Here is a 25,568-nt window from a genome sequence, read left to right on the forward strand (position 1 = left end):
GAGGAAAGAGTTTGAGGCAAATGCAGTGACTGGAAAGTAGCAGTCCATCTTAGGTAAGAGGGAGACAAGGAGAAGAAACTCCAATTTCTGTGCATGATCTCAGCCCAAATCTCTGGCTTTACTCTGAACCATACACGGGCAGAATGGAGTCCAGCAAAATATTAAAGACCTGAACTAGGATTTGACCTATAACCCAAGAGACAGAATTTTTGGCTTGAATCCCAACTTAATTACCTCATAAACAAACAAAAGACTCTGGAGGAATATAAGAGAATTCAATGTCTCATGACAAAATATTTACAACGTTCAGAATATACTTCAGAAGTATTTAACATACAAAGAACCAGGAAAATGATACCCCCTCTTAAGAGAAAAGGCAATCCACGAAAACCAACCCCTTGATGCCTAGGATGCTGGAAGAGACAATTACAATTAGGTGTAATGATGTAGAGAACAATATGCTTATAATTAATGAAAAGATAGGGTAGCTCAGCAGAGATAAAAGCTCAAGAAGGAAGCAAACAGAAATTCTAGAGCTAAAAGACTATGGTATATGAAATAAAAATGTAACCAATGGGCTTAATAGAAGAATGGGGACAACTAAGGAGAGCCGAATTTGCAGACAGGTCAATAGAAATTATTCAGTCTGAAAAAACAGAGAGAATAAAAGATTTGAGAAGTAAGCAGACTTGGGAGCAGGTAATGTAATAACAAAATGTCAAATATACATGTAATTGGAGTCCCGGGAGGAAAGGAATGGGCTAGAAAAACTATTTGTAGAAATAATGGGTGAAATGTTCCAAAGCTGAGCAAAAGACATAAAGTTTTGGACTCAAAAAGCTTCAAAAATTCCAATCTGAACAAATATGAAAAAAAAATTGTGCATAGGTACATCAAAATCAAACTACTGAAAACCAAAGATAAAGAGGAGACACCAGATTTTCAGCTGGCCATATGGTTGCCTGGAATAAAAACTACATTTCCCAGTCTCCATTAGAAGAGTTATGGCCATGTGACTAAATGCTGACCAACTGTGTGTTAGGGAAAATGAGGCCACTGATTCCTAGGCTGTGTCCTTAAAGAAAAGAGATGTGTGTCTCGATCCCCTCCTCTGCTTCCTGCTGACTGGAGTGTGGTGCGGTGGTAAGTCATCTTGGACTGTGAACAAGATCAACACCCTAGAGATGGCAAAGTGACAACTGAGAAGGAACGTGAGGCTTCTAATGCCCAGAGTTCCATTCTGGCTCCAGACGACTTTATGGAGCCCCATTCCAACCTCAGAATGCTGTATGGGACAGAGATGGACTTACATCATTTTAGCTTGGAAAAAATGCAATTTTATTCTGTTGCTTTTCATTTTCTGATCATGCAACTAAACCTGTCTCTACATCAATACAGCTTGTATCTACATTAAAACATCTCGTATCAGTGTCAGGGCACACTTTACACAGGGCAGAAAGCAAAACATAAATAAGTCAGAAGTCTGACAAAGAAGTAATTAGATTTTTAAAAACTTTCTACTTTAATAAGCTAAGAGTTTATTAGTGGAATCAAAGTGCTATTCTCTTTGGTATTTTTCCCAAGCTTAATGTAAGTAATGCTTTGTTAAATAGCTCAGAGAAGTTTTTAATCAATCAGCTTCAAAAACAAAGGAGGAAATTCATAAACATAATTCAAGGAGCTTACTGATATTTTCCATTTTCCTCTCTTCCTGGTTTTGTTATAAATTAAAGTCAGTGCTCATTCACTGTTTCTCACCTGTTCTCATCTAACCTCTCCCCAAGGTCTTGGCTTGCCCTGCAATTTCCTTGGGCCTCTATCTCTTTTGACTAGACAAGAAAGGCTCCATTATGTCAGCACGTAGGGGCTGTGGCTTGGCTCTCCACTCTGTGTTGCTGTAGAATTGTGATCCCCTCATGGGACTGTAGATTATCGTGTGTTCTTCTGCATGTCAGATTGGACTGGCCCCATCCTCACAGAGTTTTCAATTCTGCCCCCAACTCTCTCTGGGGTTGAGATAGCTCCCATTTAATGATGTTGCCCTGCGGGGGAGCAGGTAGCTCTTGCATAAGTTTTCAATACATATTGTTTTTAAGAGAATAAATGACCCAATATTTTCTTCTAAACATTAACAATGACATGCATGTATCTATGCATCTATAGGGTTTGTCTATACACTTTATCTAATATATAGATATGCATCTCTAACTTTCTCTAATTCTATATCTATATTAGACAAAGTGTTTAGAAAACAAACCATTAATTAAAAGCAGGACCTTAAAGTAAAACACTTCATTAGGCTGCTTTTTGTGGCTGACTATCTATTGGTGAATGTTACTCCAATTTTATCATTCTTGTTAGTTGCCTCTATCAAGGATGGCCAGCCAGCTCTCACACGGCTCTCGTATGGCTTCTTTGCCAGTAGCTTTCGATGTTCCAAGGATCAATACTTTAGAGCTAAACATCAGGCCAATTTGGTGTCAAGTTTTTCCCATTAAGCAGTGCTGCACAACCAATACCTCCTGTGAACATGTGTGTGAGGAAGCAGGGCTTTTCTCTCCGAGTCTATTTAGCACTTGATTCCAATTTAAATTAAACACAAACAAGAGGATGGAAGCTGCCCAGCTTCCTTCATTCCCACACTTGTATTGTGACCAATCAGGGAAATTTGAGCACTTTGCAGGTTGTAGCATCTTCTCTTGTGTCACCTCGATAAAATCCCTATGACTCAGCTTCTGTGGCCTCCTCAAGCCCAGAGCTCTGGTTGACCTCAAGAGTCATCACATTGGTTCTAATGCACTTCGCTTTTCAACCCATGCTTATTGTTTTAGTCAACAAGTAGTACTACTTTTAAAGGATCAGTCAATTTTTTAAAAATGATTATAGAGTTAACATAGTGTATTTTGGACCAATAAAGAATAGGTCTTCATCCTACTGTATAGCACAGGGAACTCTACTCGGTACTCTGTAATGGCCTATAAGGGAAAAGAATCTTAAAAAGAGTGGCTGTATGTATATGTATAACTGATTCACTTTGCTGTACACCTGAAATTAACACAACATTGTAAGTCAACTATACTCCAATAAAAATTTTAAAAAAAGAATAGGTTTTCATCAAAAGTGGTTAATCTCACGAGATTTTTGTTTTGCAGTTAAGTGCTCTGGAACTTCCTTAGGTCATTTCTTAGAACAAGCTTGAGAGTAACCTGGTTAAATTGTAAAGACGCATGAGCTGAAAATAAAAACAGAGGCTAAATTGTTAAAGAGAAATACAGAGTATGCAAGAGTCCTCTGAGAGGAGGCTCTGGTAAAATAAGAAGTCCATGTACAAGGTACCTGGTTTGTTCCAAGTGTAGGGCAGAACCCAGTATAGAAGAATTTATCAGAAAGATTACTATCCTAAAACCTAAGAGCACAGCAAGCAAGTTGATACAAGGAAAGTACTTCAGCAGTAGCAAGGAGTGGCCATTTGGATCACGTAGGAAGACCCAGGCCTACAGAGACCATACACAACATGGTCCCTAAGACTTCTTCCATCACTGAGGAGTCACCACAATTGGAGGTCTCAGATGACCAGCGCTTAGGAATACAATGACTCAGAAGAAAGTCAGAATTAACACAAGAGAGACTCGATACGGAGTCCCAGAAGGTTCAATGGGGGCTTCTTGACAGCCTCTTTCCTACAGTGCTGAACTTAGTAGTACTTAGTAGTACTAGAACTTAGTAGTACTGAGGCTACAGGCTGAATCCAAGTAGCCACCTGGAGGAACACGATGTCTACAAACAAGGTTTGATGGACACCTTCACAAAAGTCTTGGTCAGAAAGCTTCTGAAGGCCATTATGTATGCAGAATAGTTAAGAAGGATGAAAATTTATTCTCATTAGCCTTATGTGAAATCTGTCATGACTTTGTTTCAGGTGTTTTCTTCAAATATTTGTTATGTTAAAGGAGAGTAGCTATTAAGTTTCTACTCCATACAATGAAGGGTTTTAAGAGCTGGGGAAGATACAACTACATACAGTGTTCTCCTCTAGTTAAAGGTATAAAGTACCTATGGAATAAAGACAATTTACCACATGAGGAGACTTAAAAGTAAGTTTCACATAAGAGATGCAGATGAGTCACATTAGAATTTCAAAGAAAGAACCTCTTTGAGTCAGATGGGCATGGGCAGGGAAGGCTTAAGAAGTTCATTTGTGTCTCAAAGGGGCAGCAGGACCTTAGAAGTTGAAGAAGATTAGGAGAGTTTGGTTAAAGACAGGGGATATGACTGTTACTGTTACAGGTTGAATTGTTTCCCCCCCAGATTCATTTGTTTAAGTCCTAATTGCCAGTGCCTCAGAGTGTGACCTTATTTGGAAATAAGGTCATTAGAGATGTAATTAGTTTAGATGAAGTCATATTGGAGTAGAGTGGACCCCTAGTCCAATATGACTGGTGTCCTAATAAAATAGGAAATTGGAATACAGACACACATCCATAGAAAAAACACCATGTGAGAACTGGAGTTAGGCTGCCACCAGGAAAGGAACTGCTAGAAGCGAGGAGAAAGTCCTGGAACAGATCCTTCCCTAGCACTTTCAAAGGGAGTCTGACCCTGCTAACTTCTTCATCTCAGACACGTAGGCTCCAGAACTGTGAGACAATAAACTGTGCTCAGTTTGCAGTACAGCAGCCATAGGAAACTAATATAATGACCAGAAATACAGAGGCAAGAAGGTACAGGGCAGGTCCTAGCAAATGCTAAGTCTATAGATACTACTAACATCTAACACTTTCAGAATGCTTATGTGCTTCATGTGCATTTTTTCATTTGATCCTCACAACCACTCTATAAAGTAAGCTCTACTCTCATCCCGCTTTATGGATGGGAAACAAAGGTTCCGATTGGTTAAGGATTGTCAAAGGCCCCACAGCCAGGAAAGTACAGGGGTTCATAAGAGAGATATTGAAAGAGATGAGGAACTGAAGTGGGACAGAGTGTGATGCACCTTTCAATCTCTGCCATTAATGCATTCCTCTGCACCAGACACAAATCACAGACTAGCAAAAATACATGGCTGAGGAAAATACAGCCAGCATGTTTCACACCTAGAAGAGACCAATAACATGGTCCTGGAATTCTCTCATCTTAGCAATGAGAATTAATATCCAAGAGAAATTAAAAATTGGTATAAGGCCAAATCAAATATTGTAGAGTTACCACTAGGGACCATGCCTGTGGCTCTCAGCCCGGTATCTCTTGACTCCATCACCTACCTGTTTAAACAACATTGACCAGGGAGACCTCTGGGCCATGAGCCCTGTCTCCCTAGGTTTCCTTTTAAAGGGAGATCAGCAGAGTTACCGCTGGCTAGAACCTGCCCATGTCCAGATGGGAGATTTCCAATCGGTGGTGCCCTACCCTGGGTTTTGCACCCACTCCGTGTTCGGACAAAAAGAAAAATGATACCTCTTCTCTGAATTGACACATTATTCTTTCGCCAAGCATGCAAAGTGCTCTTCCCAGGCCTTCTTGGTAAATATTTGCCTTGACTCATCGTAGGTCTGAAACATTGGCTGTCCAGAGAAACAAGATGGTGATTTTGGACTTTTGGAATCTGGAACCCGTGATGAATAGAAATACGACCTTGCGTGCCGTCAGAGGCTCTGGTCTGCCAAGGGAAAATGTACTTTATACAACCACAAGCTTGACCTCCGACAGCCTTAAAAGGCCTCACATACTCAAAGGTGCATTACCAAGCCTTACACTAATTCATCATGATAGCTAAAGTGCTCCGTGTAAACCACAGGAGAGCTGAGTCCCCTGGGCACCCAGGAGTCAGCATTAACTGCTTCGAGTTTAGCATAGGGAACCATAAGTGAACATAGGGTAGAGACTATTTGCATATTGTTTGCAGTAAAGCTTAGAAATGGTTCCAGATGTCCCAGTTGAAACCTCCCCAAAAGTTTATCCCAGGGTGGGACCCAGCCCAGGCCAATCTAATAGCAGTTTTACCCAACCTCTCTCTTCTGGCTCTGAATCAGAGTTTGCAGGTTGCAACAAGAATCCTCAAGACAAATTTTTATTCTGAGCAGGCTGGACATGATTTATTAATTCACTTTTGAAATAACAATTGCAGTGGGGAGGGGCCAGCTGAAAGGCTTAATTACATTAGAAAATATGCCTCACTGTCGTCTACCCCCATCCAGGGTACAGAGCACATAATTATCATAATTTTCAAATTTTATTAGTATTATTATTATTTGAAAAATCTGATGGAGAGCAGACTATCGACTTAGCTACTTTGAAGCAGTGGCCGAGTTACATTCGAACCTCTGAAGAGACGATTTCCCCAACTTGCTTGTTAAGGCCCTGAAATGGTTGAGCATCTACTGGCTGTTTCTAGCCTCAGATACTATTTTTCCAAAAGAACGAGCTTCCCAGCCCCTCTCGACTTTGTGCTGAGCGGGAAATGCTCAGGTGTGCTGTTGCCAGTGATTAGGCCAGCCGGGAACTCTCCTTGGACAGGAGGTTGGAAAGCCTTTGGGATCACGGCCTCTCATCCTTGTTAAATGACTGTGAGCGTGTCTGTGTGTGTGCTGCCACATGCACACCTGCCTAGAGGGAAGAGGTTTGCTTTCATTTTTAAAGTCCCAGAGTGTTTTTAAAGAGAAAGCCGCACATTTGCGGATATGCACTTGGGAGTCTGTGTTCAGTAGCCAGGGTGCCGGGCAGACGTCTCAACTGCGATCACTGGCTTTGTTATCAAGTTCCCATGTCTTACGAGAGCCTGTGTCTCCGGGTTTCTATCTGTCACCCTAGGCCACGCAGACCCTCCCTCTGCTTCTTTGGGTGGCTGTGATGTTTATCAAACTAATGAGTTCAGTCCTTGGGTCAGCACTAAAGTGGCGAGTGTGGCCGCCCTGTGCCCCGGGGGGTTCCCTTTACCTCTACATTATCTGCCTTCCATTTGCCAAGCCTCCTCATTCCACGTTTCTTTGATCCTCAGATACTAAGGAAACTCGGGGTGGAGTGAAACCATTTTGAATAATTCAAACTCTCTGTTCAAGTGACTCCATTTAGAAAAACAAAACAAATCAAAATGACTTCTTTTAAAAAATAAAAAGTAACAAAAAAGGAGTAGGAAAGACCCATTTCGTTTGTAAATAAATCATCATTCTGCAAACTCTCCTAACCCAGAAAGCTATCCAATGGTTTTCTGAATAGAGAGCAGCAGAGTAGATAGGACAGTGGGTTTGACCCAAGTGACCTGGAGCCCAGTCCCGGTGCAGCCACTCTCCAGGGCCAAGACCTGGTGAGTAAGCGTTGCCTGGTGCACCCCGGCTTCAGTCTCCTCACAGCTAAAAGTCAGAGGCACGGTACTGGGTCGTCTTACAGAACTTCTCTGAGGATCCTATAATACAGCTCACGTTGGTGTTTGTTAAGATCATTTGAAGTGCTTTGAAAATTCAAGAATGCATTATCAGAACTGACTCAGAGCCTTGAACACAGTAGGAACTGAATAAACATTTCTTGAAGGGAGTAGACTCCCTATTCTCCGTTTTATAACAAGAAACCACATGGATGTTTCACTATCCCCTGAAATGACCCAATTCCTGCCTACATATTCCCTGAGTGCCTGGGCTCAGGTTTTCTTGGTGAAAAGAATTTTAAAAGCAAATCTAACCCAATCTCTCTGAGAAAGAAAGCATTTTATTCTCACCCAAGGACATAGACAAAACTTGTTTATATGGAGCAAATGACGACATTTTAGAGTCAGGAAAGTCTGAAAATGAAGGAGCCTAACAGAAATTAAGGTTCCGTTTTATCTCCCTACTTCATTTTCAGAGAAAGAAACCAAAGTTCCTGAACTGTTTGGCTTTGTTACGCAGCCGAGGAAGGTCTCCGATTTCCCACCAGGTACTGTAACCTTTGTGCCGTGTTTTCACTGGTAAGATTGCTCTAGGAGAATATAACTTCAGAAAACTGCTGTTGTCTGAATGCCTTGCTTTACAGAGGAGAAGCCTGAGGTCCACATGGCCCTCTGCTGAGTCTGAAGGAGGAGTAGCTACAGTTACCTGGAAAGACAGAGGAAAGCCTTTTTCTCCAGGCTCTGAGCAGCACCCTGGTGACCTGTGGTGGACAGCTGTTTTTTGGGGAGAAGCTATACAAAAACTTTCCTCTCAGAGGTGCTCTATTCTTCTCTAAGGCCGTATCTGACAAAGTGCTCGCTACTTCAGTGGTCTCTGGTGGTAATGACAAGAGGCAAAAGTGCTGTGTTCAGAGGAAACGCTCCTTTCCCAACCCCTCCTCACTAGGAACAGCCACTTCTCTCTTCAGGTAACAGGCAAATATTGTTGAGCCCCTGCTGCTCCTCCCAGCATTCGCTTTGGTTTCTTTCACCCAACTGGATAAGTTGGTCTTCTCCTCAGGTTAGGAAAAAAGAAGAAAGGTTTTCTTCTTTGGCTTTGTTGGTTGGGTTGTATGAGATCTGACAAGGAAGAGTCAAGACCAAGGAAAGGAGTTTAAGAGTCGAAGCTTCTTTAGGTCTTCCTAAGCAAGAGTAAATGCACCTTTAAATAGGCGGGTACCACGTGAAGCTGGTGCATCCCTCCCTTCTACGCAGTGGTTTCAGGATGCAGCTCTCTGATACCTATGGAAAAAATGATTAAAGCCTTCCCTGAAAGACATATTACCTCCAAGCACTATTATTTCAGAGATCAGAGCCTCTCCACTTGGACAAACACCCTGGATACCTGAAAGGAAGGGGAATAAATGGGCCATGAAACCCCAGGAGTAGAAGGAATAAAATGACATAGTATCCTAAACCTGAACACACTATGGTCTACTGTTGGTTTTAAAAATTAAAGCGTACTCCACCTAGAGCTTACACTTTCTGCCAGCCCTTCAGTATGTGGGAAGATACGTGTTCACAGTTCCTTTGGGAGAGTGTCAAGAAGAGAGACGCAAATGGCTTGTGTTTCAGCTCTTCCCACAAACACCCCCTCCTCCTCTCTAACTCCAGACTCCTCTAGGCCAACTGTCTTATTCTGTAACCTATCTATATGGTGTTACTGCTAGTGAAAACATCTTGATCATCAAAATATGAAAAGCTGGAGCACATTGAGATGGGTCGCACTCTTTGGAGTGTAACATAGGAAGAAAGCCCATTCTTCCTAGAGAGAAGCTGACTCAACTTGTGAGTGCTAAAGTCAGCCTGAGAGGCTTGCAGATCCACTGGTCTGCAGTCTAGTTTCCTCCATCCGCATCTCTGTAGAATTTCCCTCATCCCCGTACACACATCCCATTTGCCCCTCTGCTCTTTCGGTCTTATCGTGGATACCAGTTTCAAACGGACTTGACCTGCTGGAAATTGGGTGGAACGTGACAGTGCCTCCACTGAACTCTTTGGTCAGCTTGGGAGATGGCAGAGCTGACCCCATGAGGTATGGGGGAGGAAGTGGAAGATTAAGACCTCAGCGAGGCAGCCAGAGAACATGCCAAGGTGATCCAGTCAAGCAGGAGGCTGAGTGGTACCATCTGTGTTGTGGCTTTTGGGGCGGTGGTGAGCAGGACACAAGGGCAGCAGAGAACAGTGAGGCCCAACACCTGGCCAGACCAGCAGCGCTCATTCCCTTTGGCTCATCCTGAAACGGAAGAGTGGCCTTTGGCTCAGCCGCTTTTAAAGAATCCTTCACCTCCCTTGTCTTGAACGTTTACTGTCAACAGCCCACTTCCTGCTCCCATTCTTCTCCCCGTTTTGGAAAGGTGTAGAAGAGGTACCGTATGTGGACTCCCTCCGCTGACATGTTTCTAAAAGACCTTGTCGACTGGTACTCATTGCTGTGACTGCAGACTTTCATTCATCCTGGCTGCTGTCGCAGACTTCTTTTGCTTTTACATTCTCGGCCAATCCCACATTCCCATGTTGTTTCGTTGCCACTGACAAGACTTCAGCTTCCAGAGTCTCCTACTTCACCGTTGCAACAGCCTTCCTAGCTGTCCTTCAGCGCGTAGCCCTCGAGTTGTAGAGCTCAGGGTGACTTTAGCTGAAGGCTCCTGCTACTTGGAGCCCGTTTTCCTCTCTGCCAAGAGAGCCCAGGCACCACCTTGACTCCTTTATTCACGGTTGAGGCTGTTGAGAAGCATACTCATTTCAGGTGGGCTGTGTTTAGGAACTCAGAGCACATCACTCACAACTTATCTCTGTTGATATGCGCATTGTTGACCCGCACCTCTCAAGGCCACCAATCAAGGCTGCAACTTTCTATCTCCAACAAAACCCCTGTGATTTGATGGACTCACTGGGCAATATTAAAACCTGAGGAGGGAAGCGAAAAGGGAGGCTTTATGAAAGTAACTTCACAACACTATCCAATTATTAGTATGCTTTTTCATAATACCGACGGTTTCACATTTTATTGAGAGAGAGAATTTTTCCCTGGCTCTCTTGGGAATGATTTTATTGAAAGCATCAGAAAGAAGAAGATGGCTGCAATCATTTCCACAGTGCCAGGGGTCAGAATCTTTGACTGGTTTGCTGTAATGTGCACATATAAAATTTCACTCAGTGCTTATTCATTGCCTTTTATTTAATATATAATCTGGTTAGATCTACTTTTGTTTCTTTACATATACTGCTTGCCTGCCTTACACTCTTCCTTTGGCTGCTTTAATATGTATATATTAAATCATCTACATCTCTCTTTTTCTATTTCCTCTGATCAGGAGTCTTGCATGAAGGGAACACTTCTTTGCTTTTGCTCTTTTTACACAGTAAGTCCAGTGGCAGAGGTAGAAATGTGCATTTATCCATAGCAAAGCACTTAATTGGTGATAGCCATTTAGTTTAGAATGCTGTTGTCCCTTCAAAAGTAAATGCTTTCTCCTTTCCTTCCCCTCTTTCTTTTCCCTGTATTCCATACACATTCCCATCCAATTAAAAATCAGTCTCACTGAAGGGGAGAGGGGGAAGATGGCGGAAGAGTAAGACGCGGAGACCACCTTCCTCCCCTACACGTGGAACAACTCCTACAGAACACGTACTGAACGCTGGCAGAAGACCTCAGACCTCCCAAAAGGCAAGAAACCCCCCACGTACCTGGGTAGGGCAAAAGAAAAAAGAATAAACAGAGACAAAAGGATAGGGACGGGGCCTGCACCAGCGGGAGGGAGCTGTGAAGGAGTAAACGTTTCCACACACTAGAAGCCCCTTCACGGGCGGAGACTGCGGGTGGCGGAGGGGGGAAGCTTCAGAGCCGCGGGGGAGAGCGCAGCCACAGGGGTGCGGAGGGCAAAGCGGGGAGATTCCCGCACAGAGAACCGGTGCCGACCGGCACTCCCCCGCCCGAGAGGCTTGTCTGCTCACCCGCCGGGGCGGGCGGGGCTGGGAGCTGAGACTCGGGCTTCGGTCGCAGTGCAGGGAGAGGACTGGGGTTGGCGGCGTGAACACAGCCTGCGGGGGGTTAGTGCGCCACGGCCAGCCGGGAGGGAGTCCGGGGAAAAGTCTGGACCTGCCGAAGAGGCAAGAGACTTTTTCTTCCCTCTTTGCTTCCTGGTGCGCGAGGAGAGGGGATTAAGAGCACCGCTTAAAGGAGCTCCAGAGACGGGCGCGAGCCGCGGCTAAAAGTGCGGACCCCAGAGACGGGCATGAGACGCTAAGGCTGCTGCTGCCGCCACCAAGAAGCCTGTGTGCGAGCACAGGTCACTATCCACACCCCGCTTCCGGGAGCCTGTGCAGCCCGCCACTGCCAGGGTCCCGAGATTCAGGGACCACTTCCCCGGGAGAACGCACGGCGCGCCTCAGGCTGGTGCAACGTCACGCAGGCCTCTGTCGCCGCAGGCTCGCCCCGCACTCCGTGCCCCTCCCTCCCCCGGCCTGAGTGAGCCAGAGCCCTCGAGTCAGCGGCTCCTTTCCCCGCACTCCGTGCCCCTCCCTCCCCCGGCCTGAGTGAGCCAGAGTCCCCGAGTCAGCGGTTCCTTGAACCCCGTCCTGTCTGAGCGAAGAACAGATGCCCTCCTGCGACCTACACGCAGAGGCGGAGCCGAATCCAAAGCTGAGCCTCGGCAGCTGTTCGAACAAAGAGAAAGGGAAATCTCTCCCAGCAGCCTCAGGAGCAGCGGATTAAATCTCCACAATCAACTTGATATACCCTGTATCTGTGGAATACATGAATAGACAACCAATCATCCCAAATTGAGGAGGTGAACTTTGAGAGCAAGATTTATTATTTTTTCCCTTTTCCTCCTTTTGTGAGTGTGTATGTGTATGCTTCTGTGTGAGATTTTGTCTGTATAGCTTTGCTTTCACCATTTGTCCTAGGGTTCTATCCGTCCTTTTTTTTTTTTTACTTAAAATTTTTTTTTCTCAATAATTATTTTTTATTTTAATAACTTTATTTTATCTTGCTTTATTTTATTGTATTTTTTCTTCTTTCTTTCTTTCTACTTTTTCTCCCTTTTATTTTGAGCCGTGTGGATGAAAGGCTCTTGGTGCTGCAGCCAGGAGTCAGTACTGTGCCTCTGAGGTGGGAGAACCAACTTCAGGACACTGGTCCACAAGAGACCTCCCAGCTCCACATAATATCAAATGGCGAAAATCTCCCAGAGATCTCCATCTCAACACCAGCACCCAGCTTCACTCAACAACCAGCAAGCTACAGTGCTGGACACCCTATGCCAAACAACTAGAAAGACAGGAACACAACCCCACCCATTAGCAGAGAGGCTACCTAAAATCATAGTAAGTCCCCAGGCACCCCAAAACACACCACCAGACGTCGACCTGCCCACCAGAAAGACAAGATCCAGCCTCATCCACCAGGACACAGGCACTAGTCCCCTCCACCAGGAAGCCTATACAGCCCACTGAACCAACTTTAGCCACTGGGGACAGACACCAAAAACAACAGGAACTACGAACCTGCAGCCTGCAAAAAGGAGACCACAAACACAGTAAGATAAGCAAAATGAGAAGACAGAAAAACACACAGCAGATGAAGGAGCAAGGTAAAAACCCACCAGACCTAACAAATGAAGAGGAAATAGGCAGTCTACCTGAAAAAGAATTCAGAATAATGATAGTAAACATGATCCAAAATCTTGGAAATAGAATAGAGAAAATGCAAGAAACATTTAACAAGGACCTAGAAGAACTAAAGATGAAACAAGCAACGATGAACAACACAATAAATGAAATTAAAAATACTCTAGATGGGATCAATAGCAGAATAACTGAGGCAGAAGAAAGGATAAGTGACCAGGAAGATAAAATAGTGGAAATAACTACTGCAAACCAGAATAAAGAAAAAAGAATGAAAAGAACTGAGGACAGTCTCAGACACCTCTGGGACAACATTAAACACACAAACATTTGAATTATAGGGGTCCCAGAAGAAGAAGAGAAAAATAAAGGAACTGAGAAAATATTTGAAGACATTATAGTTGAAAACTTCCTAATATAGGAAAGGAAATAGTCAATCAAGTCCAGGAAGCGCAGAGAGTCCCATACAGGATAAATCCAAAGAAAAACACGCAACGGCAAATATTAATCAAACTGTCAAAAATTAAATACAAAGAAAACATATTAAAAGCAGCAAGGGAAAACAAATAACACACAAGGGATTCCCCATAAGGTTAACAGCTGATCTTTCAGCAGAAACTGTTCCGGTCAGAAGGGACTGGCAGGACATATTTAAAGTGATGAAGGAGAAAAACTTCCAACCAAGATTACTCTACCCAGCAAGGATCTCATTCAGTTTTGATGGAGAAATTAAAACCTTTACAGACAAGCAAAAGCTGAGATAGTTCAGCACCACCAAACGAGCTTTACAACAAATGCTAAAGGAACTTCTCTAGGCAAGAAACACAAGAGAAGGAAAAGACCTACAATAGCAAACCCAAAACAATTAAGAAAATGGGAATAAGAACATACATATCGAAAATTACCTTAAATGTAAATGGATTAAATGCTCCCACCAAAAGACACAGACTGGCTGAATGGATACAAAAACAAGACCCATATATATGCTGTCTACAAGAGACCCACTTCAAACCTAGAGACACATACAGACTGAAAGTAAGGGGATGGAAAAAGATATTCCATGCAAATGGAAACCAAAAGAAAGCTGGAGTAGCAATTCTCATATCAGACAAAATAGACTTTAAAATAAAGACTATTAGAAAAGACAAAGAAGGACACTACATAATGATCAAGGGATCAATCCAAGAAGAAGATATAACAATTGTAAATATTTATGCACCCAACGTAGGAGCACCTCAATACATAAGGCAAATAGTAACAGCCATAAAAGGGGAAATCGACGGTAACACATTCATAGTAGGGGACTTTAACACCCCACTTTCACCAGGGACAGATCATCCAAAATGAAAATAAATAAGGAAACACAAGCTTTAAATGATACATTAAACAAGATGGACTTAATTGATATTTATAGGACATTCCATCCAAAAACAAAAGAATACACATTTTTCTCAAGTGCTCATGGAACATTCTCCAGGAAAGATCATATCTTGGGTCACAAATCAAGCCTTGGTAAATTTAAGAAAAATGAAATTGTGTCAAGTATCTTTTCCAACCACAACGCTATGAGACTAGATATCAGTTACAGGAAAAAATCTGTAAAACATACAAACACATGGAGACTAAACAATACACTACTTAATAACCAAGAGATCACTGAAGAAATCAAAGAGGAAATCAAAAAATACCTAGAAACAAATGGCAATGGAGACACGATGACCCAAAACCTATGGGATGCAGCAAAAGCAGTTCTAAGAGGGAAGTTTATAGCAATAAAATCCTACCTTAAGAAACAGGAAACATCTCAAATAAACAACCTAAACTTGCACCTAATGCAATTAGAGAAAGAAGAACAAAAAAACCCCAAAGTTAGCATAAGGAAAGAAATCATAAATATCAGACCAGAAATAAATGAAGAAGAAATGAAGGAAACGATAGCAAAGATCAATAAAACTAAAAGCTGGTTCTTTGAGAAGATAAATAAAATTGATAAACCATTAGCCAGACTCATCAAGAAAAAAAGGGAGAAGACTCAAATCAATAGAATTAGAAATGAAAAAGGAGAAGTAACAACTGACACTGCAGAAATACCAAAGATCATGAGAGATTACTACGAGCAACTCTATGCCAATAAAATGGACAACCTGGAAGAAATGGAAAAATTCTTAGAAATGCAGAACCTGCCAAGACGTAATCAGGAAGAAATAGAAAATATGAACAGACCAATCACAAGCACTGAAATTGAAACTGTGATTAAAAATCTTCCAGCAAACAAAAGCCCAGGACCAGATGGCTTCAGAGGTGAATTCTATCAAACATTTAGAGAAGAGCTAACACCTATCCTTCTCAAACTCTTCTAAAATATAGCAGAGGGAGGAACACTCTCAAACTCATTCTATGAGGCCACCATCACCCTGATACCAAAACCAGACAAGGATGTCACAAAGAAAGAAAACTATAGGCCAATATCACTGATGAACATAGATGCAAAAATCCTCAACAAAATACTAGCAAACAAAATCCAACAGCACATTAAAAGGATTATACACCATGATCAAGTGGGGTTTATTCCAGGAATGCAAGGATTCTTCAATATATGCAAATCAATCAACGTGATCCACCATATTAACAAATTGAAGGAGAAAAACCATATGTCATCTCACTAGATGCAGAGAAAGCTTTCAACAAAATTCAACACCCATTTATGATAAAAACCCTGCAGAAAGTAGGCATAGAGGGAACTTTTCTCAACATAATAAAGGCCATATATGACAAACCCACAGCCAACATCGTCCTCAATGGTGAAAAACTGAAAGCATTTCCACTAAGATCAGGAACAAGACAACGTTGCCCACTCTCACTACTCTTATTCAACATAGTTTTGGAAGTTTTAGCCACAGCAATCAGAGAAGAAAAGGAAATAAAAGGAATCCAAATCGGAAAAGAAGAAGTAAAGCTGTCACTGTTTGCAGATGAAATGATACTATACATAGGGAATCCTAAAGATGCTACCAGAAGACTACTAGAGCTAATCAATGCATTTGGTAAAGTAGCAGGATACAAAATTAATGTACAGAAATCTCTGGCATTCCTATACACTAATGATGAAAAATCTGAAAGTGAAATCAAGAAAACACTCCCATTTACCATTGCACCAAAAAGAATAAAATATCTAGGAATAAACCTACCTAAGGAGACAAAAGACCTGTATGCAGAAAATTATAAGACACTGATGAAAGAAATAAAAGATGACACAAATAGATGGAGAGATATACCATGTTCTTGGATTGGAAGAATCAACATTGTGAAAATGACTCTACTACCCAAAGCAATCTACAGATTCAATGCAATCCCTATCAAACTACCACTGGCATTTTTCACAGAACTAGAACAAAGAATTTCACAATTTGTATGGAAACACAAAAGACCCCGAATAGCCAAAGCAATCTTGAGAATGAAAAACGGAGCTGGAGGAATCAGGCTCCCTGACTTCAGACTATACTACAAAGCTGCAGTAATCAAGACAGTATGGTACTGGCACAAAAACAGAAATACAGATCAATGGAACAGGATAGAAAGCCCAGAGATAAACCCACGCATATATGGTCACCTTATCTTTGATAAAGGAGGCAGGAATGTACAGTGGAGAAAGGACAGTCTCTTCAGTGAGTGGTGCTGGGAAAACTGGACAGGTACATGTAAAAGTATGAGATTAGATCACTCCCTAACACCATACACAAAAATAAGCTCAAAATGGATTAAAGACCTAAATGTAAGGCCAGAAACTATCAAACTCTTAGAGGAAAACATAGGCAGAACACTCTATGATGTAAATCACAGCAGTATCCTTTTTGACCCACCTCCTAGAGAAATGGAAATAAAAACAAAAATAAACAAATGGGACCTAATGAAACTTCAAAGCTTTTGCACAGCAAAGGAAACCATAAACAAGACCAAAAGACAACCTCAGAATGGGAGAAAATATTTGCAAATGAAGCAACTGACAAAGGATTAATCTGCAAAATTTACAAGCAACTCATGCAGCTCAATAACAAGAAAACAAACAACCCAATCCAAAAATGGGCCGAAGACCTAAATAGACATTTCTCCAAAGAAGATATACAGATTGCCAACAAACACATGAAAGAATGCTCAACATCATTAATCATTAGGGAAATGCAAATCAAAACTACAATGAGATATCATCTCACACCGGTCAGAATGGCCATCATCAAAAAATCTAGAAACAATAAATGCTGGAGAGGGTGTGGAGAAAAGGGAACACTCTTGCACTGCTGGTGGGAATGTGAATTGGTACAGCCACTATGGAGAACGGTATGGAGGTTCCTTAAAAATCTACAAATAGAACTACCATATGACCCAGCAATCCCACTACTGGGTGTATACCCTGAGAAAACCATAATTCAAAAAGAGTCATGTACCAGAATGTTCATTGCAGCTCTATTTACAATAGCCAGGAGATGGAAGCCACCTAAGTGTCCATCATTGGATGAATGGATAAAGAAGATGTGGCACACGTATACAATGGAATATTACTCAGCCATAAAAAGAAACGAAATTGAGTTATTTGTAGTGAGGTGGATGGACCTAGAGTCTGTCATACAGAGTGAAGTAAGTCAGAAAGAGACAAATACCGTATGCTAACACATATATATGGAATCTAAGAAAGAAAAAAAAAGTCATGAAGCACCTAGGGATAAGACGGGAATAAAGACACAGACCTACTAGAGAATGGACTTGAGGATATGGGGAGGGGGAAGGGTAAGCTGTGACAAAGTGAGAGAGTGGCATGGACATATATACACGACCAAACGTAAAATAAATAGCTAGTGGGAAGCAGCCGCATAGCACAGGGAGATCAGCTTGGTGCTTTGTGACCACCCGGATGGGTGGGATAGGGAGGGTGGGAGGGAGGGAGACGCAAGAGGGAAGAGATATGGGAACATATGTATATGTATAACTGATTCACTTTCTTATAAAGCAGAAACTAACACAGCATTGTAAAGCAATTATACTCCAATAAAGATGTAAAAAATAAAAAATCAGTCTCACTGCACAGTCAACAGAGAGTATTTTTAAATACAATAGATTTTTCAGTTGAATTATTAAAATGCAAAAAACCAAATCCAAGAGCTAAGTTTCTAAGGAGAGCTTTCTGACTAAAAGCTTCTAGTCAAAGGACATGAGACCCAAGGAGACAGACGGAAAATGATCATTTTTACCTGTGAGAGTCCAGTAGCTCTCAAGATACGGGACTCCTTGATAAAGTTGGCTTAGAGGATGACACTGAGTCCTGGACCAAAATGGTTGCTTCTTATACCTCTCCAATGGATTGATGCCTAACTGAGTCTTGTTGAAAAGTTGAACTATAGGTTCCCAATTTGTTCAGTAGCCTATTATAGAAAGATCCAAAAACATTGCCTAAATAAAACAAATGTACTTATCTCCCACATAAGAGTAGTTTGTAAGGAGGCAATCTAGGGCTTCCAGGGTAACTCCATTAAGTCATCCAGGGCCTGTATTCTCCTAAGTTAAGGCTTTGCAATGTTATGAGTCTGTACTTGTGATCCAATTAAGTGTACCCCCTCACTCCTTAAAGAGACTTTTCAAATATTCCATGTAACACTCTCACTTTCATCTCTGTGGCCAAAACTTGGTCAATGGCCATACTGAGTTGCAAAGGAGGCTGGGTCACCTAGTCTTTTAGCTAGATAATATTGGGCTTGCTATGCATCAGGGTTCTTATTTCTAAAGAAGGATAGAAAGAACATTGAGAGGTACCTAGCAGTCACTACAAAACTCGGCTGTGAAAGGATTATTTCTATAATCTAAATCTAATCTTACCTCCTTCCTGTTGACACCCCATCATCTATAATATAAAAACCAGTCTTATAATAATGATATATAAGTAGGATGGCCGTATAATTTATCATGTAAACTGGGATATCCTTGAGAGTAAAAGGGACATCAGGACAACAGGGGGATACTGACTGTCCCAGGAAAGTTGGTATGAATGATCCAAGTCCAAACCACCTTTCAGAGCTCATCTCTCTCTCATTTCCCCAACAGCACTTCATTCTGTATCTTTAACAATAATTAAAATTTCCCCAAACACAACATGATTCTCTACACGTCATCACTCTGGTCTGGAATTCCCTGCCAATCTTATATCTGGCAAATTCCTATCCATGCCCTCTACCTCCTACCCCAGCTCAGCTGTTGCCCTGAGAAATCTCCCCTAACCAGTCTCTCAATTTTCAGAGGCTTCATCACTTCCTTTTCTGTGCTTTTTTTCCATTGAAAATTATTTGCTTTCACGTTTACCTCACTGTCAGAATAGGCTAGGTTATGGTATGGCAACAGCCAAACTCTTCAATATTTATTTATTGCTCACACTTTATGACCAACTCCAGTTGGCTGAAAGGCCCTGTTCTTGGTAGTTGATTGTAGGATGACTGAAGCTACAGTGAATTTGATGTCAGGAGCCAAGTGTCTGTGTGCAAAAGGACTAGCCAAGCCAGAAATAAAAAGGTGGGAAGTGAGCTCCAAGAAAAAGATTGGGATCACCATCCTATTTCTCAACCCAGATATATAGGGCTTATGGGATAAGTGATCACTGATCAGAGATGAAAGTTGGCTGAGTTCTGCTCTGATATTAGCATTCTGCCAGGAACATGCAGACAGGTTTGGTGAATAAGAAAGAGAGAGAGAGAGAGAGAGAAGATATCCCTGAAAGTCCCTCAGATGGTGGGAAGAGATGACAAACCTTGTCTAACAGGAGGTATGCTGCAGATAACTGAGGAATGGTCAGTTATTATCAATAAAACTAAGTCCATCCTTCCAACCCATGTTTTCATGTAGGCATGCCACATCTTTTCTTGCCTGAGTCATCAGAGATGCGGTTGCCACCTTCTGAAGAGCCGAGTAAGTACACGGGAGTTGACTGCCCCTTTGCGCGGCAAGTTGGGGAGGACGTCACATCCTCTAGCGTCCGCCTGCATGACTGGAAGGTCTGGGTCGGTAAGCATTCCATTTAGTTAACTGTTAATGACCATAAAGGATGATGGGGAGGCCCTTAGTAGGAAAACATCCTGAAAAGAAAAGCTATTCTAATTAAAACTCGGAGGTGCACATTACGCTCAGGGAATGGCGGCTACTAATAACAGTGGCGATGATATGCAAAATTCCTTAGAATATGTGAGCTAGGGGCCGCCACATGGTTTTTCAGTGGCTCCTCGTCACACCATCCAAAAGGCTGCTCAAGGCCAAATACATAAAACGTTTGGCACAAGGAGTGTGGAAAATGTTCCAATGATGCGTTTGTTCAGTAAACAGAGCAGCCACTGGTGTCACAGGCCAGCCAAGGCAGAGGAGGAGAGGGCGAGATGGCCCCGGCCACAGTAGCAAAGAAAAGGACTGAGCAGCAAGAACTGAGAAAAAGGACATGGGAAGCAAAGACCTTGAAAGAAAATAGTACTGGGCTCCACTCCAGGCCTGAATTTATGAAGACCCTGGGCCAATACAAACTAAAATGGCGGCATCCTTTCACAGAGGGGCTTCACTGTCAGGCACTATTATTCCAATTGCTGGCGCTTGAATGAAATGTGGTATAATTGGGTCTCCAAGCCTCCGCATCAGGCGACATCAGTTGCCATTTTTAAAAATGATGGTGGCGGGGAAGGAGATTCCTTTTTCTTTTCAGTGTTTTGAAGTTGCCACACTCTCTGTGCCACTTGTACACTATTTGGAAGGACGGTGGGACTCCTGGAGGGGTCTAAAATGCCAGTGGCTGAGCCCATGAAGAGATATGGGGAGTTGATGGCAGAGGTGCTAAATGTACCAGAGGAGGCAGGGTTAAAGTGGGTCCCATGACACGTCTTTCTAAGTCTCCCTTTTCGTGCCGTTTTTCTTCCCCATCAAAGAGTGGGTTTCTCCCCCCCCCCCCTTCCTCTGGCTTTCCTTCTCTCCATTTTGCATATAATGACTGGGATCTTGTCCAGCTTTGGTATTTTTTTGTTCCCTTGGACTTATTAATGTGACGTCTATGGTTGTGAGTCAGAAAAATTGCTGTCAGAAAGAAAAACCTATTCCATGCCAAATGGATAACTCCTCCCCCGGTGTGGCACTGTGGATACACATGCCTTTGTGTGTGCTGTTTGCTTCAGTGCTGTTTCCAGATTTGGGGTGCAGGTAGAGGAAGGAGAGAAACTTGGGGAATATTTAAGCATCTTTGTATTCTTCAGTTATACCTACAAAAATAGAAGCAAAGTTGTGGGGTTTTTTTTTTCTTAATGTGTGTGTATGTGTATGAAAATTGTCTTTAAAGCAAAAAGACAATCTGAGTTTTAGACTCTCCTCTGAGCAGCAGAGTAATATTCAGAACATAATTCCCTCTGGTCTAAAATGCTTTCCTTCCCCACCAGTGAGCATCTCCTTCCCCGTTAGTCTTAATAGAAGTAAATAAATATAATTTGCAATGTAATCTGGAATCTTTGCTTCAAAAGTCCCTATGCCAAGGGAAAACTGGCAAATACAGTTTAAGCCAATGTTTTCCAAAAATAGTTCTTATAGTTTCAGATTTTTTTTTTTTTTTTGACTGTGCCACACAGCATGTGGGATCCTAGTTCCCTGACGAGGGATTGAACCTGCACCCCCTGCATTAGAAGCTTGGAGTCTTAACCACTAGACCGCCAGGGAAGTCCCTATTTTCAGATTTTTTAATACCCAGTTGAGGAATCAGAGACTCCTCCTATATCACATGATGTCATAGTATGAAACTAAAACAAATATGAAAGTGCTGTTATGACATTCTTTACAAAAATGTAATATTTATCCCTAAGCATAGAGTCAAGTGGGTAATAATATGAGATTGGCACTGGTTCTGAAAAAAAGAAATGCTTTTTTTCCGCCAAGTCCGTGTATCACATTATCAAGTATGGGGACATTTTAGAGTGTTGCTAACTTAAGCGTTGTGGTCTATAAGAGCACATGACCTCAGTTTTACTTCAGTTAAAAGGTTGAGTTGATTCATGTGGTGGTCTTGGGAGAGCCACTTCCTCTCCCTCACTTCTCATCTGTAAGATGGGCTAATAAATTCTTCTCTCCATACCCCACCAATATCCTGGGAAGAGACTCATAATAGACTCACTCAGTCATCATGCATTTATTATTCAACACACAGAAGCGTACAGGGCACTTACCAAGGGGCTATGTATGTATGGGAAAGCATCACCAGTCTCTACCTCCTTAAGACTTCCCTTCCCCTCATTGACTCTTCTGACAGCATCCTTGACTGCATTTGTTCTCTTAGCTATGAAAGGCAGGAACACCAGATGGTCCCAACCCCCAACTCCTAAAGGAACAGGAAGCAGATACAGACAGCGTCCCATCTCTCTCTGCTCTGATAATGGTCTTGGACGCAGCAGACACTGGGCTGAGAGGTAGAACCAGACGGTCATTTCTGACAATGGGTTTCTCTCTTTATAACTAACTGCTGGAGAAACAGGCCCCAGGCTGTTCAGGGGGCTGCTGTGAATTCCTTTTGCCTTCGGTGAGGCCAACCCACAGAGCTGAGAGGGACTGTGAGAATGTTATTGCAACTTCTTAATTCAAAACATCTCTAGCAAGAGACTTCCCGGGATGGGGCTGGAGGAAATGGGGCTGCTCAGCTGGGATGAATTACTGAGAGTGCTGGGTTATTTTTGCCCCCTAGTGGTTAGAGGCTTAGGGACCCCCATGAGCTAAATGGTTCTCGGCACCAGGAGGATATTCACCACTGAAAAAAGGAGGCCGTTGGGTGGAGCAGAAGGACACCACATAGAATCAGCAGATGGTCTGACCTCAGCTCTCAAGACCCCAGTCCCCACACCTGCAAATTGAAAAGGATGGACTAGATCACAAAGAATTCTTTCTTTCACTTTTATTAGTATTTGACTCCAGAAACATAACCTGTGGCACTGCGATTCCTCCCACATGTTTCCTAAGGGCAACAGAGGCGGAGCGTAAGGTCCTGCAACTTGCTCACTGAATCTCACAACATTGCAAAAACATGTGAACATGCCATTGATTCTTTTCTTCCTGTGTCAACTTTCTAGGCTTTCGGATGCATTCTACTACAGTAGGGGAATAATGACTCCATAGCATCTGTACAATTGAAAGTCAAGCTGCAGACATGCGTTTCTCTGGCTAGTGTTTCCAACTCAGAGACTCCTTACCACTTCCTCTCATTTTTTGGCCTAAAGAGAAATGGATTGCGTGCTCTTTTCTGGTGCTGTACCAGGTCTGCACGAAACTTAAGGTATCATTTAATCAAAGTCAATCAAGTTGAGAGGATGAAATGGATTGGAGGTACATTATTCAAAGGGAGTTAGAGTTAAGTTTTCAGGGCACGAAAGTGACCCTGGGTCACCAGGGAGTGTCAACAAGAAGAATTTCAGGTAACTAGAAAAAAATGGATTGCACTGTTCAGTTAAAAGTGGCGGAAAATAAGAAACCCATAAACTCCTTTACTAAAACTTCTTTCTGTCTGGCTAGAGTGAAAACGGAGACAATGAAATCATTTTCAGCAAATTATTAGTGCAATATATTTCTTTTCCTTTCAAGAAAAGGAAACTAAAGGATGGTTGTGGCCTTTTGTTGTAGATAGCTTTTCAGAACAGTATAACGTAAACAGATTATCTGCAGTGTTTATTCAGTGTGAAAAAACAGTTCCAAGAGCCCCAGGTGCTTGCCAAGATCATAATTGTACCTTCTTAAATACTTTCATTACTTGGAAGCACAATAAGTGAGGCTGGGACACATGCTTTCCATTTTCTTGTCAACAAAACACCTCCAAGAAATTAAGCTCTATTTTCTCTAGAAAATTTCTCTAGAACTATTCAGAGTATATGAAAAGGAAAGGGAGGTGGGGCTTTGGTTTAATTTCTTTATGACCTTGAAAAGAAGCACATAAAATCTCCCCTCCAAAGGAAAAAAAAAAGAAAGGTGGTGGCTCAAATGTGGGGTACAGGGTGCCTCAAAACCAGAGTATTTGGTTCAGCGAGGATTCAGGAGTGCAGAGTGTTCAGGAAACATGACTGGATTGACACACAGTAGGTTGTTTTGTGGAAGGAGCTGAGCCATGCTGGGGTGTGAGGGGTGCAAGGAACCATAGGACGAAGTTCAGATTATATATGGGAGAACTCACTGGGCCAAGTCCCCTTCCGCAGGGGCTTGCCTGATCATAAGGTGAAGGGGGATCCAATTCTGCTGGTGCATTTTAGTAACTTCTGAATCAGTTAGCTATCCCACACACCCAGTCTCAGGATAAAAAGTCAGATTAGCCTCTGTGCCCCTAACCTCACAGGAGGTTTCGTTCATAAGGAGAGCGTTTCTCTGTCCTCCCTCCTAACCTGTCCTTTTTCCTCTCACCTTCAGTCACTGTATTTTCACCAGCTTCTTCGTCAGGCTTCAATCCCTCCGGGTATGCCACAGCTGCTTGTATATATATACAAACATGTACCTTCGTGGAGCCCCTGCTCCATTTTTCGTAGTTTGATCATCATATGATAGTGGTGAAAGTTCTCCTAGACTTGCAGCATCCTGAAAAGATACAGAAATCAGAAATGATGTAAGGCAAAACTTCAACAAATTTTCCGTATCTGTGTTCCTCTCTTTGATCACATTCACCTCAAAACCACTGCTTGGAGGGGTATGCTGGCTTCTAGAGAGTGTGAGAGAGAGACAGAGAGAGTCTATGTGTGCCTGTGTAGGAACTAAATGAACTGGAACTTGTCTAATCAAAATGGTCAACTAATTAGAATTTTTCTGCACGTGAATTTTAGGGGAAATGAAAAGGAATCAGGGAATTCACAATATTAAACTCCTCTGCTGGACACTTATGCATGCATTATTTGGGTTAATCTTCACACACACCTTCCCAGGTAGGTTTTTCTAAGCCCATTTTACAGACAAGGAAACTTAGGCTCAAAGAGTTTAAAACAGAGGCCAGCAAATTATGTCCCATAGACCAAACCTGCTCCACACCTGCTTTTGTAAGAAAGTTTGTTAGAACTCAGTGCTACCCGTAAGTTTGGGAAGCTCCTTCAGGCGACCACAGCGTAGTTGGGTCGTTGTTCCAGAGACTGGATGGCCTAGAAGGCCATACTGAAGATCTTGGTTTTTACTGAACAAGTTTGTCAACCTCTTGTTTCAATAGTATCACTATCTTCACCCAAAACATATGTGATACAGAGAGGATTTGACCGTTAACCTTTACCTTTCTGGTCCCAGACCCTACTGGATTTTGAGACAAGAAGCAAGAAAGTACAATGATGTCAGGATTTTTTATTGACTGAGCACAATTGCAAACCATTATTTTATTTATAAAAAAGAAAGAAAAAATTACACTGGAATGCTCTGAGGTCAGTTTTAGAATTAATGCAATCTTTACAAGTCCTACTTCTGTCCTGGAACTCAGGGATGGTGGAGAAGTACTCCATGATCTCCACAGTTGTATTGATACATTCATCCCTATTCTTAC

This window comes from Grampus griseus (genome assembly GCF_964374135.1).
Source record: "Grampus griseus genome assembly, chromosome: 15".
Lineage (NCBI taxonomy): Eukaryota > Metazoa > Chordata > Mammalia > Artiodactyla > Delphinidae > Grampus > Grampus griseus.